We start from the raw sequence: 19,201 nt of genomic DNA on the forward strand, positions 1-19,201 counted from the left end.
CTCTGGGCAATAGCTTGCTTAATCTCCACAACGGCCCCCACAACGCTAAGGATGCCTGGCCTCCACCTTGTGGGGGCCCAGGAGTGGACGCCTCACAGGGAAAGCCAGGATGGGTTCCACAGCGGTATTCGTACAAGCGCCTTGAGACCCTTGCGGGTGAGTAGTGCGCTATACAAGTATCAATTTACATTTTAGCTCTAGGCTGGCCTGGTAGCACTTTTTGGAGCCCTCTCAATAAGTCTCGCCAGACCAGCGCTTGCGCTGGGTCAGGCGAGACCTAAAAACAGAAGTGATGTTCCTGTCACTGTAAGCAGCAATCCAAACTAAAGTATCTTAATGGTGTGCGTGTCACCACAAGCACCTAAGAACTCTCACATGAACGTCAACTGACAAGCTCCAGGCTTCCATTTTATTAAATACAAGCCTGCCCAATTAACCCAGATGGCTGCCACAGACACTAATTAGCGTGGTTTTAATGGTTCATAGGGCTTGTATCCTGAAAAGGAGCTCCAAGCACCTAAAATGGCTGCCAAAACCACTGCTTGATTTCTACAGGAAGTTGGGCAGAATAATGCGACCCCAAACATCCAAAATGGCTGCAAACCATGCTGCCAGCTGTTTCTGAAGTTAGTAGGGCACGTTGAAGAGCGAGCCACAAAGGAGAAGTACCACCCTGCAGTAAGGAAACTCCTCAGGCAGTCGGCATCAGAGTAAGAGCTGCGTGGACACGTCGAGAAGATTGATGGTAGTGGGCGAGCCATAGAGGGTTCCTGTGACACAAGCCCCGTCTGAGGAGGCCGAGACAAAGCAAAAAACTGAATGGGGTTCAGAAGAGATGGTGACTACCGCCAGCTCGTCGACAATTTATCTTGTGGTGAGAGATGACTCTGGAGTCAGGTAGCATTGCATACGTTTATTTAAAGTTGTGTTACAACAAGTTACCGATAGCCCACCAACAACTGAACCATTTCAACCGCTCTTCCCTCCACCTCAGAATCCTCTCCAAGCCTAGCAAAAGAACTTGTCAACACCAACATTCTAGGAATCCAAGGGTACAACAACTCCCCAACAGAGTATGTTAAGGGCACCCTGAGTATCCAATATCTTGCAAATGTGCAGAGGCTGTGGGCTGAATGGGAACCTCCTGAAGAGTTGGGTTCCCTTGAAAAGTTGGGGTCCCCATGCACCGCAGAGGCATGTGCTACGCCCCTGATTCTGGCCAAACCCAAGCAGGAATGGAAAGGGAAGACAGACTGTCTCTCTAGACTCTGGAGGTAATAGTGGCAAATCCACTTCTCTACCGTCCTCGTGACATATTTTAACTGGAGTACAACAGACCAGTCCTAAGGGAACTTGATGCTTGTGTGACATCACTGGAAGTCTAAACACCTGAGTATTTTCAAAGATCTCAGACTGATGAGTAGAGAAGCTGAATCCATGACCCTGAGGCAGATGTACTGTTGAGGTGAGGAGCTGGTACCATGACACAGAGGCAGATGTACTGCTGAGGTGAGGAGAAGAGCTGAACTCCTGACCCTGAGGAAAGACAGATACAGTTGAGGTTAGGAGAGTAGCTAGACCACTAATCCAGAAACAGATGTACTGCTGAGGAGAGGAGCTGGTACCATGACACAGAGGCATATGTACTGCTGAGGTGAGGAGCTGGTACCATGGGGGAACAACCTTTACAACGCAACTTTTACAACGCACTACCATTACAACGAAACTATTACAACGCAAATGCTTTGACAACGCATGCCATTACAACGCAAGTCTTTACATCGACTTGCACTAGATGGCGTGCTAACATTAAAAATAGTGTAGTTTACTATCCAAACACCTTCCCTACTGCAACGTGGACTGGAGTTAGAATAGTAAATTACCCTTTTTTAATGTTAGCACGCCATCTACTGCAAGTCGATGTAAAGACTTGCGTTGTAAAGACTTGCGTTGTCACAGCATTTGCGTTGTAAAAAATTTGTTGTAACAGCATGCGTTGTAAAAGCATGCGTTGTAACGTCATACATCCGGTACCATGACACTGATAGAGCAAGTAAAACAACATTTTGTATACCTCCTCTAATTTGCATGAAATTAACTACGTAATCATTCTAAATTAATTTCCAATAACATGTCTGCAGTGGATGTGTTATTAATCAACCTTTACACCATGATAAACATAAAATACATGTGAGACTTGTGAGAAGTTGGCCTGGTATATGCTGTTCACTAGTTCTAGTGACCACCTTGTACCATGCCAAGCAACCCTTATGGTGTGGTTGTAAGTCAACCTTTTCGGACTAGCTGCCCTAGTGGTAGCGTAGGCTAAGCAGTCTTTGAGGCTAAACTCGTGATGCGTGTTAAGCAAGCTGTTTTACCAATAGTAACCCCCTTTTATACCAATGAAAGGACACCACACAGATATATATTCAAAATATATATGTATTTATTTCTCAAAGTAACCCCTAGTCTCTTTATGAGCACAGGAGCACAAATCGTCAAACAAGATTATCACAGAATACACAGAAGTTGCACTTTATATGGATAGGCCCTGGTGGCCACTCGAACCATATACTAAAATAGTGGTATAAGTACCACGAACAGAAAAGGGAGAAGGCCTAGGGCCTCTAGAATCGCTGGGCCTACAAGGAGCTAACGTCAGTTAGTGACCAGGAGGTCCACGGGTGGCGTGTGCAGAGCAAATAGTCACACGCGGGCTCCCATAGGTTTCAATGGGTGCGTAAAAAGTACAAAGTTACTGCAAAAGGAATCTTCCGGATGACCTAGGAACTTAAGATTTGGAACACAGGCACTAGAGATGTATTACTACACATGGGCACCGGAGTGCCAGCTTTACCTCACCCACAGGAAGCGGGTGCATAGGCCTCAAAGTGCGTCGGGTTTCTTCTATCTGTTCCGTTGAGCCTGGGACAAAGATGCTGCAGGCGGTCGGTCGGGAAGAGATGCAGTGGATCCAAGAGTGGATCGGAGATGTTGAAGACCTGTAAGCAGAGGGGACAGTGTTCACAGTCACTAGCCAGTGACCAGCGTGGCACCAGGTGGGTACCAGGCGATGTCGGGTGCAAACAGGTGATGAGGGGTAGCTTGTCTCCGCAGCCACGTGGTCCCTGAAGGTCGACGACGTCCAGGAGTCGGCTCACGAGCTGTCCCACGCAGGCTCTCGCTGTCGGCGGTGTCGGCGACTTGATCGAAGCAAACAAGCCTTGGCAAAAGCAATTGCAGGAGGATTCGGAAATCAGCTGTTGGTTCTGACCAGCAAGGTCAGAGGGATTGCTCCTTCGGTGTGGAGCAAGGGCCAGTCTGGAGCAACCAGACCAGCGGTGTTTGTCGTAGATTTCGTCGCCAAGATGGCCACTAGCCAGCGGGCCAGCAACCGGTTAGGCGCGTCGAGTGGCAAAATGCAGAAGGGCCCCACGCAGATCGTGGAGATGCTGGAGGGCTCACCTTTGGTGCAGATGCTGCTCGAGGGTTGGGCTTCTCAGGACCCAAAGCACAACTTGGAGGGAGCCTCGGTTGTTGCACTGGTCAGCTTGTCGTAGTCGTTCCAAGATGGCTGGCTCCACGTGTCTCGGTGCCTCCACGGGTCTCCTCTTTTCAGGGACGGTGGATCGGGCGGTGAGAGGTCTGGAGGTCCAGGTCTTGTCAGTCTCTGGGCTCGGGCTCCGGCGGGAGGCGGCGGCAAAGCAGACGGTGATTCGCTGGATGGTGCTTGCGTTAGCAAGGTGGTCACTCCCTGACCACAGGGGAGATTTTCTTCAGTCTTCTGTGCAGCAGAATGTCGAAGTTCCCGTCTTCTTCTTAGTTTCAAGTTGATTCCAGGATGTCTGAAGTCTTAGGACACAGCTCCTACCTTTATTCGGATTCTAGGGGCCGGACTACCTGCTAGGTCCCTCCCTAAGGGTGGGACCAGGAAGGGGGGTGGTTACACCCCCAATCCTTTGTCCAGCTCGCCCCAGGCCCGGGACTGGTGTGCCCCAGGACCGGTTTGAACTGGCATATGCACCGAGGCTCCTTGTGAGCCACAGGCATGTCTGGTTTCTTTCAAGCCCTACCTGACCAATACACAAAATCCTGTCTGGGGTGGTGCACGCACCTCCCCTGGCAGGAAACCCTTTGTCCACACCTCCCAAGCTGGAAGGACTCCCAGCAGCAGGAGGGCAGACTTGTGTCTGTGGTGGCAGCATCCATTTTGTGGAGCTGAGGCTATGTCTGATTTTACCCGGGTTTCAGGTACTGTACATGTCGTGTCCCTCTAGAAGGGTGGAATGCTAACCCCGTCGCCAGAATTGGCGAGGGGTTAGTATTCCAATTCGTATGACACCTTACTCGACATGTTTTGATAAAGCCAAACCAAAGATAGCATTTAACCGCGAGGTTCATAATGCACTTAAGAGTATATGGTATGACGATATCTGGAAACAGTAGAAGGAAGTTGTTCCGACCACTGCAGACAGGCTCAGCTCATGCCAGAGCACCATCTCACATGGAACCAAGCACTCTGCCTTCAGGATTGTTAAGGCCTGCCATAGGAGTGACTCATAGGTTACCAGGTGTCCCATTTAAGGTTAGGTATAGGTATACTACACCTAAGTAAGAGGTGATTACACCAACTTACCCCAGCTGAGTGATCAGCCAGTTGTGTCAGATTGTTAGGCCAAGCCTGGGGTGGCATAATACATGCTGCAGCCCCTGGCAGGCCTTGGGTACACCAATGCCCTGGGTACCTAGTGTACACTGGTACAGGGGCTGACAGGGTGATCCAACCAATTGGGTATGTACCTAGGGTACATGGAGTCCATTTTACAGAGAGAGCAGATAGCCTGAGAGCCTGAATGGCAGGATCTCAGGCCAACTAAGTCGAAAAACCAGCTAGACACTAGGCAAAAATTTGGGGGTAACCATAGTCAGATATCCACCTTCCTACACAACCCCCCCCCAAACGAAGGGAGATAAGGCTGACCTTGACCAGGTAAGCCTATATTGCCCAAGTGGCCATATAAGGAGGAACCAGCACTGGCATGGTTACCCCCTGTCTCATGGTCCACTAAGCAATCCCTCACCCTAAGGGTATCAGAGGGTCTCCACCATAGGGAATCTCTACCTGTGGTGTGTCTTGGCAAAGTAAAAGGCTGGTGTTGAGATGGAGTACTGAAGTGAGTGTCCTCAAAGTGAGGCCTCAGCTTCCTCCAATCATCCTCCACCATGGATGCCTTTCTTTCTTTAACTGAGTTGCACTGTGCTCTCAGGGTCAGCCTCTGGCTACCTAAAGCTGGAGGCTGGGTCCCTTTTGTGGGCTTACTGGAGGGACAGGTCAGGTTTGGGGCCCTAAGGTCCCATGTTTGCCTGTGCCCAACAGAATCCCCCTGGGGGAGGTCCCTAACTACCTGTAAAGGAGATCCCTCAGGAATGTTTTTACCCATCACCTGACTAGGGCTACTAGCCAGGCAATCCTCATTCTTTTGATGGGGGGGTTCTTGTGGACAGGGGCCCTCTGGGGGTCCACTGGCCTCCCTGACCTCTGCAGCCCTGGGCTGACTGAGGCAGGGTAGAGAGAGGCAGGCTACCTGCACCAGACTGGATCCCACCTTGGAAGGGGCCACTGACATCAGAGGCTCTGCCAGGCCAGGCCTGGCTACCTCTGGGGCAGTTCCTTCACAAGGGGTGAGGTCAGATCCCTGAGGAGGCTGACCTTTTCCTAATGTCTGGGGAGAGGGAGACTTTTCTTCCTCCCCACTACTCTCAGTTTGTGTGGAGTGATCCATTGTTTCAGGCTTCACTACACCTATGTCAGTCTGAGTATAGGCTGAGACCATTACAGCCTTGCCAACCTTTTCAGGGGGGCACTCAGTTTGTGTTTGAGCTGTGACTGTCACAGCTCTGCCAGTCCCTACAGGGAAGTCTGTCTGTGCCTGGGCTGTGGCTACCACTGCCCTTCCAACCTTTTCAGGGAGGAAATCTATTTGGACAGGGGTTGTGAATGGCACAACCCCCCTACCCTTTTGTGAAAGGCCTACCATTTTAGAATGGGTGTCTTGTTCAACTCCAGCCCAAGCTGAGAGTTCTAAGTCATTCCCCAGTAAGCAGTCTACAGGCAAGGTTGGGGACACTGCTACCCTTTTAGGGCCAGTGACCCCTCCCCAGCTGAGACATACCTCTGCCATGGGATGACTGTTCTGTTTGCCATCAATGTTAGTCACCTGGTAGGAGAAACCGGGCAAAAGCTGCTCAGAGGGAACTAGCCAATGGGCCACCATTGTGATGCTAGCCCCAGTGTCTCTGTAGGCCTCAGCTTTTGTACCATTGATGTAGGGCTCCTGTCTGTACCTACCCAAAGTGTTGGGACAGGCAGTGAAGTTGGCAAACCCCATGCCACCATCACAGACAAGAGTGGTTGCTGTAGGGGAATTGGCTAAGCCAGGGTCCCCCTGTGTTCCCCAAGTAAACCCACCCAGATTTCTGGGGGCACTCCCACCACCTGGGGGATTACTGCTGACAGTAATAGGTGGTGTGACAGGAGTAATTGGAGGAACAGTTTTGTTTTTAGCCCTTGGGCAACCGCTGTCAGTTTTCCAATGCCCAGGAGTTTTACACTCATGGCAGTAGGGCTTTTTAGCTGTGGTAGAGGAGGGAGCTTGGGACCCACCACCCTGTGTGGAGTTTTGGGGCCCTGAGGAAGGTTTCTCTTTTTCTTTATCCCCACCCTTCTCTTGAGGCTTGGTGGTATCTTTCTTTTGGTCACCACCCTGGTTTTTAGGCCTGATCCTGGTCCTGACCCATTTATCTGCCCTCTTTCCCAATTCTTGGGGAGAGGTCAAATCTGAGTCTACCAGGTGTTGATGGAGAAGCTGGTTTTGACAATTACTTAAAATCTGCTCTCTCATCATCAAATTGTACAATCCTGTATAATCAGACACCTTACTTCCCAGCAACCAACCCTCCAAAGCCTTAGTGGCATATTCCACATATTCAGACCAGTCCTGAGTCTGTGTCTTCTGGGTGTCTCTGAACATTAACCTGTACTGTTCAGTGGTTAAGCCTAACCCATCAACTAGGACACTCTTCAGGACTCTGTAATTTCTGACATCCTCTTCTCTAACAGTGAGGAGTCTATCTCTGCCTCTCCCCTCAAAGGAGAGCCATAAGATTGCTGCCCACTGGTCTTCAGGAACCTGCTGCACTTTGCAGGCTCTCTCAAGAGCAGTCATCCATTTGTGGATGTCATCCCCACTTTTGTAGGGGGGCACAACCTTAGACAGGTTTCTATTATCGAAAACCCTATCTTTGTCCTTAGGGACAATGCTGCCACCAGTGGGTATAGACCCACTCTCTCTATGCTGCCTAGCCTTGCTCAGTTTTTCTTCCATCAGGGCTACTTCTAGCTCCTGCTTCCTGATCCTCAGCTGGGCTTCTTGCATCTTGGCCTCATGTTCCCTCCTCTGAGGGGTGGTCATCCTTCTCCTGGAGTGACCTTGAGAGCCTCTAGAGCCATGGGAAGCATTGGAGTCACCTGAGCGATTCCTTTGCCTTCCCAGCCCTGTGTTAAGTCCACTGGGGAGATCCAGTGGGTTGAACCCACTGTCAGTCCCCAATAGCCTTGGTTTAGCTGGGCCAAGTTTAATACTTGGCACTGGGCTAGTTCTCCCTTCATCATCACTACTTTCTGTATCCTCACCACTTTCCTCCCCTGTAGTATGTTCAGAAGGGGGGCCTCCTGTTCCTGACCCTAAGGGGGCTAACTGGGAAGCTTTCTTGAGTGCTCTCTGATTCTCATCATTCTGTAAGAGCTCTCTGAGCTCAGCAGAGTTTGGGTTCTTGGGCTGTTTAAGGCCTCTAAGAGTTGCCAAATGCCTGAGCTCATTCTGATTAAGGGTAGCAAAGCTGGATGGTGCCCTCTGGGGGTCACTCTCAACAGAGATGGGTACAGTGGACCCCTCTGCCCCGGCCATTGCTCTTAAGTGTGGGTGGATGTGTTGCAATCTACCTACACTTGGGTTTACCTACTAAACCTATCTAGTAGTTGTAGTCAGGGTGTGCTACTCCCTTTGCTCTACAACAACTAAGTTCAGTAGAACTTATGTATATCTAATCTTGTTTTATATGTACCTACAGGTACCTATGTGATCTTTCAATTGGTAACCAAGAGATTACAATGGTAAAACACAGCAAGCTCAAATCCAACCGCTGCTCACCAATGTGAGAAGTTGGCCTGGTATATGCTGTTCACTAGTTCTAGTGACCACCTTGTACCATGCCAAGCAACCCTTATGGTGTGGTTGTAAGTCAACCTTTTCGGACTAGCTGCCCTAGTGGTAGCGTAGGCTAAGCAGTCTTTGAGGCTAAACTCGTGATGCGTGTTAAGCAAGCTGTTTTACCAATAGTAACCCCCTTTTATACCAATGAAAGGACACCACACAGATATATATTCAAAATATATATGTATTTATTTCTCAAAGTAACCCCTAGTCTCTTTATGAGCACAGGAGCACAAATCGTCAAACAAGATTATCACAGAATACACAGAAGTTGCACTTTATATGGATAGGCCCTGGTGGCCACTCGAACCATATACTAAAATAGTGGTATAAGTACCACGAACAGAAAAGGGAGAAGGCCTAGGGCCTCTAGAATCGCTGGGCCTACAAGGAGCTAACGTCAGTTAGTGACCAGGAGGTCCACGGGTGGCGTGTGCAGAGCAAATAGTCACACGCGGGCTCCCATAGGTTTCAATGGGTGCGTAAAAAGTACAAAGTTACTGCAAAAGGAATCTTCCGGATGACCTAGGAACTTAAGATTTGGAACACAGGCACTAGAGATGTATTACTACACATGGGCACCGGAGTGCCAGCTTTACCTCACCCACAGGAAGCGGGTGCATAGGCCTCAAAGTGCGTCGGGTTTCTTCTATCTGTTCCGTTGAGCCTGGGACAAAGATGCTGCAGGCGGTCGGTCGGGAAGAGATGCAGTGGATCCAAGAGTGGATCGGAGATGTTGAAGACCTGTAAGCAGAGGGGACAGTGTTCACAGTCACTAGCCAGTGACCAGCGTGGCACCAGGTGGGTACCAGGCGATGTCGGGTGCAAACAGGTGATGAGGGGTAGCTTGTCTCCGCAGCCACGTGGTCCCTGAAGGTCGACGACGTCCAGGAGTCGGCTCACGAGCTGTCCCACGCAGGCTCTCGCTGTCGGCGGTGTCGGCGACTTGATCGAAGCAAACAAGCCTTGGCAAAAGCAATTGCAGGAGGATTCGGAAATCAGCTGTTGGTTCTGACCAGCAAGGTCAGAGGGATTGCTCCTTCGGTGTGGAGCAAGGGCCAGTCTGGAGCAACCAGACCAGCGGTGTTTGTCGTAGATTTCGTCGCCAAGATGGCCACTAGCCAGCGGGCCAGCAACCGGTTAGGCGCGTCGAGTGGCAAAATGCAGAAGGGCCCCACGCAGATCGTGGAGATGCTGGAGGGCTCACCTTTGGTGCAGATGCTGCTCGAGGGTTGGGCTTCTCAGGACCCAAAGCACAACTTGGAGGGAGCCTCGGTTGTTGCACTGGTCAGCTTGTCGTAGTCGTTCCAAGATGGCTGGCTCCACGTGTCTCGGTGCCTCCACGGGTCTCCTCTTTTCAGGGACGGTGGATCGGGCGGTGAGAGGTCTGGAGGTCCAGGTCTTGTCAGTCTCTGGGCTCGGGCTCCGGCGGGAGGCGGCGGCAAAGCAGACGGTGATTCGCTGGATGGTGCTTGCGTTAGCAAGGTGGTCACTCCCTGACCACAGGGGAGATTTTCTTCAGTCTTCTGTGCAGCAGAATGTCGAAGTTCCCGTCTTCTTCTTAGTTTCAAGTTGATTCCAGGATGTCTGAAGTCTTAGGACACAGCTCCTACCTTTATTCGGATTCTAGGGGCCGGACTACCTGCTAGGTCCCTCCCTAAGGGTGGGACCAGGAAGGGGGGTGGTTACACCCCCAATCCTTTGTCCAGCTCGCCCCAGGCCCGGGACTGGTGTGCCCCAGGACCGGTTTGAACTGGCATATGCACCGAGGCTCCTTGTGAGCCACAGGCATGTCTGGTTTCTTTCAAGCCCTACCTGACCAATACACAAAATCCTGTCTGGGGTGGTGCACGCACCTCCCCTGGCAGGAAACCCTTTGTCCACACCTCCCAAGCTGGAAGGACTCCCAGCAGCAGGAGGGCAGACTTGTGTCTGTGGTGGCAGCATCCATTTTGTGGAGCTGAGGCTATGTCTGATTTTACCCGGGTTTCAGGTACTGTACATGTCGTGTCCCTCTAGAAGGGTGGAATGCTAACCCCGTCGCCAGAATTGGCGAGGGGTTAGTATTCCAATTCGTATGACACCTTACTCGACATGTTTTGATAAAGCCAAACCAAAGATAGCATTTAACCGCGAGGTTCATAATGCACTTAAGAGTATATGGTATGACGATATCTGGAAACAGTAGAAGGAAGTTGTTCCGACCACTGCAGACAGGCTCAGCTCATGCCAGAGCACCATCTCACATGGAACCAAGCACTCTGCCTTCAGGATTGTTAAGGCCTGCCATAGGAGTGACTCATAGGTTACCAGGTGTCCCATTTAAGGTTAGGTATAGGTATACTACACCTAAGTAAGAGGTGATTACACCAACTTACCCCAGCTGAGTGATCAGCCAGTTGTGTCAGATTGTTAGGCCAAGCCTGGGGTGGCATAATACATGCTGCAGCCCCTGGCAGGCCTTGGGTACACCAATGCCCTGGGTACCTAGTGTACACTGGTACAGGGGCTGACAGGGTGATCCAACCAATTGGGTATGTACCTAGGGTACATGGAGTCCATTTTACAGAGAGAGCAGATAGCCTGAGAGCCTGAATGGCAGGATCTCAGGCCAACTAAGTCGAAAAACCAGCTAGACACTAGGCAAAAATTTGGGGGTAACCATAGTCAGATATCCACCTTCCTACAAGACTAAATTGCAAATTGCATGGCAAAATTAATTAATTAACAATGGCACGCAAACTAACCTTAGATTGTGGTGAAATAGTAAAATTGCATGACTTATGTTGCTTTGTGATTGTTTGTGCTTTAAAAATATCAAGTGATAAGTATTGCTTTAAAATGTTGCTACAGCTAGGAAAATACTAATATATAATGGGATTAGTATGGGTTTGAACATCAGAACTATCATTTCTATATTTTAATTGCTATTATGTCTATTTTTGCTTAAGTTGACATTCGGGCCTATTAGGCTGCAGTACCCAAGATGGCGTTCTCTGAGGCAGATGCTACCATGTGCACGTGAGGACTTCTGCGCATGCCCAGATGGCTCTTGAAATCACGAGGTAGCTTGAACTCCTGACATCGTGTTCCCTGCCAAAGACGAAAGTCAGTACTTGACCGCCAGCCAAGGGATGACCAAATGAAAGTCAAGGAAGAGGCAAAGAGAGGACCTATTCGTGGGGCCCTTTACCTTGGGAAAAGATACAGCTACAGTTCCCCTGCCTGGGAACGGAACAGAAAATTAAAATTTGAGAACTTTGTGAAAAATCACTATGGAGAACTATTTTGCACTGGGAAAATTTCGAAAAACTACTGATAACCCCGAACTGTCGAATCAGAACATTTGGTCTGCCCTAATCTAAAATGAAGTAAGACAGAAAAAGATATAAAAGCCCTCTCATAAATCATTAAGGGGTCGGAGGAGTTGGAGTTGGAAGTGTTGGTTGTAGCAGCGTTCGTTCCATTCGTTCTTTGGGTCGTGGTGGTGGCTGGTTGTATCTTTGGGTTATTTTTTTGTGTTTCCTAAATTCTATGCTATCAGTCTGAGTGTGGAATTGGTCCATGCTCCAGATTGATGTTCGGACTTTGCTGAAATTCTGAATTTTTCTACATTGTATCCTGTATGTTGCACGCTGGTTTGATCCTTTGGTGAGGACTGGACTGTTCGTTCGAGGCAGCCTTCATTTGAGAACGCTGATAACTCCCTGTTTGATTCGAACCTTTCATCATCTTTAAATTGGTAAATGATTCAATGTACTTTTCTGAAAATCTATGTCTTAGAGTAATTTCTGAATGTTTATAATTTTCTTTAATAAATTTACTGATCATATAACGAGCTCTAGATAATAAATGACAACTTAAGAGTTTAATTAATGGTAAGATAAACAAAATTTGAATTAATAAGAAATGAGTTTGTAGTTCTTAAATTAATTACAGAAAATATCAAATGTTTCCTAGGCTTTAATTGTGTCTTAGCCGGTTCTAATTTACCATCAACCAGTCCAACTAATTGGTTCATCGACCAAGTGGTGGAGTGCCTTGATGTTGAAGTCAGGATTCTGAAGGTGTATATAGAATATGTATATAATGTAAAAGCAAATTGATCCGTACTCACATGTCCAGCGCCTTTTTCTCCTGTGTACAGATTCGAGTGAGTTTTGGTTGAATGACGAGTGTGTTGGTGTTATGGGCCCCACCAATGAATGAGTGTATGAATGAGCTATTGTGAATAAAAATCTGTGATATAAGGAGACTATGTAGATCTTGTCCTCCGCGCTGCATCAACACAGAGGCAGATGTACTGCTGAGGTGAGGAGAAGAGCTGGACTCCTGACCCTGAGGAAAGACAGATACAGCTGAGGTTAGGAGAGTAGCTAGACCACTCTTCCAGAAGCAGATGTACTGCTGAGGTGAGGAGTAGAAAGAAGTAGGTCCCATTACCATGAGGCAAATGTACAACCGAGGTGAGGAGAGGAGCTGGACCCCTGAGGTAGATGTACAGCTGAGGTGAGGGTTTGGACACCTGACCCTGAGGCAGATGTACAACTGAGGTGAGAAGAGGAGCTACTGCCCGTGACCCTGAAGCGGATGTAAAGCTGAGGTGAGTGCTGGTCCCCTGACAAAGGGGCAGATGTACAGCTGGGGTGATGGGCGGCTCTGAGACACTGACCCTGAGACAGAAGTATAGCTGAGGCAGATGAGGTTAGGAAAGGAGCAGGTCCCAGGACTCTGAGGAAAGACAGATGTACTGCTAAGCTCAACGAGAGGAGCAGGACCCCTGCCCAGAGGAGTGGCAGCCGCCATCTTGGATCGGTAAATTAAAAAAGAAAGAAAATGTTGCCAGCATTATTTCTCGGCTAGGCACGTGCACGATGACACATGCATATGATACTTCATTATGTATGCACGTAATGACATGGCTACCAGCAGAGATCACATAATCGCCACTTTTTTTCTCTGTCTTTTTAAATGTTTCTGAAAAACATCAGCAACAAGAATTGGGCAGGAGTCAGACCTATTGGCTTTGACAATGCTTGCTCGGTTTGGCTTTATGAATGCCTCTTAGCATTCCTGTGCCAAATCCCTTAGGTGAAGTAGGAATGCTTGCAGTTGCTGGCTTGGTGACTGTTTAGGGTACCAGCACCAGGCCTGTGCAATGGAGGGTGATGTCCTGGGGCATGTGATAGTATGTTTGATGACACCAGGCGTGCAACCCCCATTGGCTGAAAGGGCTTTAGCTCCAGGTTGTCTTCAGTAGCCAGGGCTGTTCAGTTTCAGCTTCCCGACAGACACAGTTCTTGAACTGCTGTGGTCTGGGCTGGGCTGGGGCTGACACCTCACAGGCATTCTAAGTATTTAACAGGTCCTCAAAAGACCTTGGATCAATTAACAAGTCTTCGTGGTTTCACCTCTCGCTGTGCGCACTGTCGCCCGGGCTCCTGTAAAGGGAGAATGTATTCCAGGGAAAAACACAGGCGGCCAATCAGAAAAGAAATAGGGGAGGCGAAGCCAGAGCTAAACAAATGATATGGTTTGTTTCTAAGCGCCAGAACAGAAACCGAACCCTCTGTATGGTATGTAAATTGTCATGTAAAATAGTGCCAAAGACGTCAACATTCAGAAAGTATATTTCTTTAATGTGAAAGTGTTCCACTTCAGGACACTGGCATTAATTGCTGCATTACATGACAATTATCCCAAGTCTCAGGGGCAGAGTCAGTACCAATCTGTGCCGGGTTTGCATCCCAAAGGTGAGGCAAACTGGCATCGAACGTTTATTTCAAATTCACTTTGCACTTTCGAAAGTTGGCTTAAAGTACCCCAAAGCAGCCCTTTGCGCTGCTTTGCTTAACCTTGCATCCGTGCGGGTTCCAGGGTTCCATAGTTTTTGATGCAAAGCCCTATCTACTCACAGTAGTAGAGAAAAGTTTGCACCAAGTACATGTTCGCCTCTTTGAGGCCGGTGCTCAAAGGGGAAATAGCTTCATTTTTCAAAACACTTCTGACTTGCACTGTACAACACTCATCCAAAGTAGGAAAAGTTTTGAAGTGTATCTAGACATAATATTTTGTACTGGAATGGTACCCTTACTGTACAAAACCTATGCTAGGCATGACGCAAACATCTTTACACTATCGTGCAAAGGTGTGTGTGGCGTTAGATTGTGCACCACTGCTAGGGAGAGAGCAGGAAACCTCCATGTCTTATTAGGCATGGCACTGCCCTGCCCTCTCACGCAACGCGGCACTTCCAACTTCGGTTGCTGTGCTGCTTAGCACGAATTTTTAGAAAATCTACCCCATAGTTTCTAAATATAGGCCTGGAAACATTCATGCCTTCCATGAGGAATGTATCAATAAACCAAGATACAAGTAAGTTATCATGTGAACACTGCTATGATTTTAGAAACATATGGAGCAGCATTTGAGGTTTTTGTAGAGCACACATCCTAAACTGAGGTTTTGTAAGGTTTTCACAAATGTGATGATAAAAGGAAAGGAGTCATAGTGAAACAAGGTGACACTGTTTTGTCAAGCAGGTAAACTGGTCGCAGGTTTCCTGATTTCACGTTGCACAGTTTGGCCTCTAGAAGAAGGGACAGAGGGCTTGGTGATTGCCTAAAGGGGGTGGGCGGCAGAAGCCGTGTGAAGAGTTGGCTCGCGGTTCCAAGAATACATCTTTCTGAGTGAGAGCTCAGCATCTGACCTCGGCCTCCAGTGGCTCCCCCACCTCTAGTAAAGTCACTTTAGGCATAGTCAAGCGGCTGACATTTGGATGCAGGATCCACTGATAAGGCATTTCTCCACCCCAAGTCCCTGATTGACGTCACAATCATCCTAGTTTAAATTACATCCATAACCACGCTTACCAACCTTCAATGGCGGCGAATTAGAGTGTCTAGGAATACATCGTCCTCCATTGACACAGCTCACACTCCTTACCCTACACGGGATTCCACTCACCCATTGCACAGCGCACCCTCGACTCAAATGGACACACCGGTCACGCAGCTCCCATGTGGACACACCGCTCACCCTCTACTAGCATGGACACACATTTCACTCACAACTTAGATCACTAACCCTGCACTCACACCACTCAGTCACCCAGCACTTACAAGGACACACCTCTCACAAACACACATTAAATTACCCCAACACTCATGATGTCACAAAACGCAGGATGAAGACTTAATAGACTCACGAAACATGTGCCCTTCTTATGTTACAGAACAGGATTTCCCAGGACGATCAAGCAGGAAGTCAGGCAGACCAGTGAGGGACAAGAACACTAATGGGCATGCGCGGGGCAGGGGAACAAGAAGCGGCATTCCTGGACGCCCAGAAGATTGGGAAGCAAACAATGGTGAGGAGTCTCCATTGTTCGTGAGTGCCGGACAAGGAGACAAGTTAGAGAAGCGGAGTGAAGGCGTTAGATAATCACAATACTTTGAGAAGGCGGTATGGGACGAGAGAGCACCACAACAAACCCGAAGAGAGGAGCAACCGAGGTGCGGAGCAACCACCGGCAGAATCTTCTAAAGCGCCACATTCCAGGAAGCTGTGTGAGCGTTTACTGAATCTAGAGGTGGGCATGGAACAAGAAGAGAAGGAGAGAACGGGAAGCAAGAATAATGGGGAAATCATTGCGAGTACCTTTATTCTCAGAGTTTGTTATTTTGAATTCCCTTTATCAGTCATATTTTCTTTTGGGTTCTTTATATACCACGATCACTAGCTTGGAGAGGAAATGTATCTCTTCCTCATGATGTTGTGAAAGAGACTAGTTATCTGGATATATTTTTTCACATATTAATATCACCCTATAGATAAGTGAGATAGTGAATCACATTACTATTAACTCCACATGGCAGGAGTTATAAAGTATTAATACATTCACTTACCTGAGGTATCCTTTAGACCGAGGGTGTGAGCGGGCTGGAGCTCCGAAGGACCTAAAGACCAAGAGGAAGAAGAAAGAAGTTTAGTTGATTCAAGTGGAATTATTATTCATGTGAACAAAGCAAATGCAATCTGTACCCTTAAGTTAACAACTCTTTTAACTAATTCCTGCACTAAATAGCACATGGTGGAGAATGCCATTTGACACTAAATGGATGGTTTAATTCAACGTCTTGCTCAAGGCCAACACATGGGCAAAGGAACACCAATGTGTTCGGCTAAAGAGGACAGAGAGATATTTCAAGATGCCTTAACGACTCAAACTGAACATCTTGCTAAATTAGCCCAGTAACAATTGCAAGTGAGCACTGGACTGGCTAATTATAGAGGACCCTCAACTGAGGGCCTATAGTGACACTACCAAAATTGCAATCTGGAGAGGATCTAGATTCTCTTTTATTGGTTTTGAATGGACCGCTAGGGCTAGATCATGGTCTGTAGAACGCTGGCCCTTTTATTAGGTACCGTTGTTGACCAGAGTGGCTCAAAGTGCCTATCAAATGCAAACCCTCGAGGGAAGTCCACTTATGAAGAAGTCAAGAAGACCCCTTGCACAGAGCAGGATTGGATGAAGAAGCCTACAGGATAATGTTTAAACAAGAGAGACGAAACCCCGGAGACACACCCAAAACTCTTTATTTTAAGTTAAAAACAGCTGCTGAGAAGTGGCTAAAGCCCCAGGAACATAGCAAAAAATAAATAATGGATAAAATCTGTCTTGAGCTGTTCTTAGAAGCTTTACCTAGCCATACACAGAAGTGGTTATGCCAACATTCTAGACTCACAATTAACCAAGCAGTGGAAATGGCCACCACATTCTCACCAGTCCAAACCTGCTTTCACCCAATAGAAGTAGAGAAGGGAATAAAACATTCAGCAAAAGAAGGAGGATCGCATGGTCAAAAAGAAATCCTTTAAACCTATCAAAGACACAAAAAGACCCCTCCTTCTACACCTGAATCTCCAGTAGTATTGGGACCCCAGTGTTTTGAGTGTGGGGAATAGGCCCACATAGCCCAATTTTGGAATAACAAGAAAACCACCAAGGAACCCACAGAAATCAACTATGCCCCAAGTTCTATTTATTATACACAAGAAATGGGTCCATGCTTCTATGTAAGTGTTCAAATTAATCAGGAACGGGTAACTATCCTATTAGATTCTGGATGTAAACAGTTGGTAGTACAAAATTATCTTTTACTTCCTTCTCTGATAATTCCCAACACATTTTCCACATCAGATGTGTACATGGAGACGTAAAGACATATTCGGTAGCTCGTCTAGTTTAACCACAATGAGTAGTCAGGATGTAGAAGTGGAGGTAGGAGTTCTTTGAGGCTTACCTGAAGATGGTATTTGTTTGTAACTGATAACCCTCATTTTCTGGATTCATTCAGGAAAACGTTATTCAAACCAGAAGATGGGTTGCCAAAGAGAGCAGTAGACAGAACCTTATCTCTTCAATATACCTTACTGACTCCAGAACCCTGGATGAAAGATCACAATTTTAGTGTCACCCAGTTGAATGAATCCCAGAGTACTGAAACACACCCAAGAAGGAGCTAAAAAAATCTTCGAAGCACTATACATATACATTAACTCTTCACGATTAATGCAATGGGTTATGTCACGTATTCTGGAGTAAAGGTGACAGTCAAAAACAGTAAAGAGGATTTTAGAACACTGTTTATTTGAAAATCACATTGTGCTCACCGCTTTGCTTTAATGCCTTTAGTGCCAAGGATCTTAAACCATTCCTATCTGCACCCATTGTGCCCTTGACTCCCATTGAAAAACTAGTATTCAGTGAAAGGCAGTGATGCTATAGAGTTAGGAGGCACACAGTGCATATCTGGTTAGTTAATTAGGATACATCCTTTCTATTAGAGGATGTATCAAACCCTGTTCAGGGGGCATTAAGGCAAGCATGGGCCTCTGGGCTTCAGCCTTGGGTTGTTTACCTCTGATGTACGGGAGTCCATCCTATTGTGCCTCTTCAAATTGGGTCAAGTACAACCCCTGTGGTAGTGATGGCAAGCAGTCACAGGCTTTTCACGGAGGTAGTGTGGGTGTGCACAAAGTCCACACTTGTAGTATTGATCTCACTTATTGTCTCCACTACAAACCATTTAGAATGATAATCCACCAATACTTGAATGAATCTATCCTTACATCCCAACTTTCCTACATGTCCAATGAAAACTATAGCCAATCTTTCCCAGGGTCGTGCCAGAAATTCAGTGCAAAATAAAGGAGGCTGCCTCATAATTTTTGCTTTGTCACTATTAGAACATATATGACAATCCTTCACTACAACTTCTACGTCACCATCCATTCCGGGCCACCAAAATGATTCTCTGACCTTACGCTTGGACATACTCCGTCCCTGATGCCCCTCATGAACAATATCCAGAATACGCTTACGCACTTCTCTTGGAGGCACTAACTGGTGCCTTCTTTTAACTTTTCCATAACATATACTCAACTCATCTCTTACTTTAAAAAACTCACTTAGTTCTCTGCCATCTTCAAGGTTCCAACCTTGAACAATTTTTGTCTCCACTTTCCATAGCACAGGATCACACTCTCTCGCTCTCTCCCACTCTTCACAGCACAAAGCCATTTCACCACTGTCAACCACATCCACAATATCACTATAAATTCCATCACAACCTTCTTCCAATGGCATCCTTGATAAGTAATCCGCGATCACATTCTTCTTACCTTTTACATATTCAACTTCAAAATTAAATTCCGTGACAGTCAACAACCACCTTAAAATGCAGGGTGTTACACTACCTTCCAAACCTCTCCCTCCTTTAAATATATACGTCAAAGGTTTATGATCAGTTCAGATTTTGAATGGTAAACCCCACACATAAAATGTTTAATGATTTATGCCCCAACAACAAGCTAAGGCTTCCCTCTCGATGACCAAGTACGACGTTTAGCACCTTGTAACC

At 47.4% G+C, this 19,201-nt stretch overlaps 1 long non-coding RNA gene across 1 annotated transcript; it reads right to left on the reverse strand.

The window, feature by feature from the left end:
- Positions 1–1,406: 1,406 nt before the first annotated feature.
- On the reverse strand, positions 1,407–17,716 carry LOC146808793 (uncharacterized). Its single transcript, XR_014966263.1, has 3 exons — positions 17,582–17,716; positions 16,181–16,231; positions 1,407–1,536 (listed from the first exon to the last, which is right to left on the reverse strand). It is a non-coding gene; the product is annotated as an uncharacterized LOC146808793 (long non-coding RNA).
- Between the last annotated feature and the right edge of the window lie 1,485 nt (positions 17,717–19,201).

Source organism: Triturus cristatus, chromosome 7 (genome assembly GCF_964204655.1).
Source record: "Triturus cristatus chromosome 7, aTriCri1.1, whole genome shotgun sequence".
Classification (NCBI taxonomy): domain Eukaryota; kingdom Metazoa; phylum Chordata; class Amphibia; order Caudata; family Salamandridae; genus Triturus; species Triturus cristatus.